Below are 2,178 nucleotides of genomic sequence, written 5' to 3' on the forward strand. Positions count from 1 at the left end.
GAATTCAAAGTGGCGATCAAATACAAAATGGCGACCAATGAAAAATACTATAGTGCCAATAAAATGGTTGGTATATTATCTCCTGCAAGTGTTCTCCTAAGTTGCTGCAGCCATGATTGAAGCAACCACATATCTCCGTACACGGGACCTTATTTCTACTGCAACTACAAAAATAGTTGCGATTTGCAGCCACACATATAAGTCTGATGACTTATGGCGCAGAGGCATTTAGACATCGCATTGGAACAAACTTTCTTCAGATCTCACTTCATCATAACAATCAGCGATCCCCACAAGCTTTTTAAGAAATAATCTGCAAAATCACTCTAATATCTCATTTTATCTGTTTTGGAGATTTGGAGATTACAAGTGCCATGCCATCTATAATCATAACTGTGTACTTATCAGGTGTTACCTCCTGTTCAGTCGTATATTGAGTACCGTAGGTGCTTGAATTTTTCCATCTATTGAAATTTCCTGCTCTTTGGAGATAGTGCTTTAAAATCTTGAAGGACCTTAGCTTTATCATAGGCTAGCAGGAGTGACCTGTCTGAAGCAAAAAGTGCACGTGGAATAACAACAAATTGATACTGCCTTATATATTCTTTTAAATCATGACTGGGCGACTATGTAGTGCGACAATGAATCTCTGAAGGAGTCCTCTTTCTTCTTTGACTTTGATAAGTTTGTCACCTGCTTTCAAAGTCATGGCTGTATTTGCACTTTTGAAAGTGCCCATCGTCGTCTTATTTATTGGATCCTATATGGAAAGTTTTCTCTCTGGAAGGCGTTCTTTTGCAAATGTCTCATCCTCTGTCCGATGTCATACACTCTATTATATCCTTTGCTACTTTTTCATTCTTTACTTCCTTAGTGAGAAGGTTATAAAGGTCATTCTCATCAGCAGCGAATGGATCTTCGTGGTCCACAAATACCTGTGTCAGCAATGTAGCATTCTTCATTATATTCGGGTTGCCTTTCCTTCTTTTATCTCGTGGTGTTGTTTTCTAGTAACATCTTTTCTCATGAAATGTTGTTTTTCAAACTCATAGATTGGCCAGCTCTGGTGCAATCAGAAAGAAACTGTCTAGAGTTTTCTTATTTTGTATAAATGCTAATGATACTGCCAAAGACCTTGAGTTTGTGGTTCTCTTGTTGAATTCTATGATCCGGACCTATAGACGCGAACACAGAAAGTCCCTTTGTCACACAGAATTTGCCTCTCATGAACTCTTCCCAGACATCTGGAAACTTTTGTTTCCTGCATTGTCAAAAGAAAAAGCAGAAATAATTAGGGCGTAGTTCAGGTGGTCATGCGCAAAGAAATACTTGATAAGAGCCTTTGTACTTACCATGTGCAACATCAGATCCCGTTGCCTGGTGGCCCTGACATACTGAAGTATAGTTTCAATCTGTTTCAAGTAGTTAAGGATGTAACGTTGGATAGGATTTGCATTGCCTTCAAATTGACCTAATTTTTGTTATTGTATTGATATGGATATGTGATACCGAAATAAAAGTTGAATCGAATTGAATTGAATTAATTGAAGAAGAAAATAATACATTTGAATGATAAACATGCTAATGTAAGCAATATAGCCCTATCCGAAAATTCATCCTGTTCAAAGATAAGCTAGATCCAGAATGTATTCTAAATCTATGCAGATACTCATTAACACCTATTCAGTATCTGGATGAAGGCAGGGGCTTGAGATGAACCAGTAGTCAAATTCATCATCATCACATCAACATTATAATGAAAAAGCGCCAAAAAAAATTCTCATGATCTTTTATCAAAGTTTTCAGACATCTTCTATACTCATGAAATTAAAATGCGGTCAAAAAGTGAGGGGACCAACCCGCCAGAAAAAATGTAGGAGACGTGTTTAACTGTTTCCAAATGATCTGCGTCCAAGGTCATACCCAGGACAACTTAGGCCTAACTATAGCTTACTACGTTTTACCTACTATAATAATTATAATGATAAGACAATTGTAATTTAATTACAATTTTTTTTTCGACTTTAGAATAATTTTCTTGACATGTTAATATTATTATCTCTTATCATTATTACCACCTTTATCATCATCATCATTATCATCATCATCATCTTCATCATCATCATCATCATCATCATTGTCATCGTCATCGTCATCGTCATCTTCATCATTATCGTC

This window comes from Anneissia japonica, unplaced genomic scaffold, assembly GCF_011630105.1.
Source record: "Anneissia japonica isolate Jap-2015-1 unplaced genomic scaffold, ASM1163010v1 scaffold1792_len1028045_cov167, whole genome shotgun sequence".
Taxonomy (NCBI): Eukaryota; Metazoa; Echinodermata; class Crinoidea; order Comatulida; family Comatulidae; genus Anneissia; species Anneissia japonica.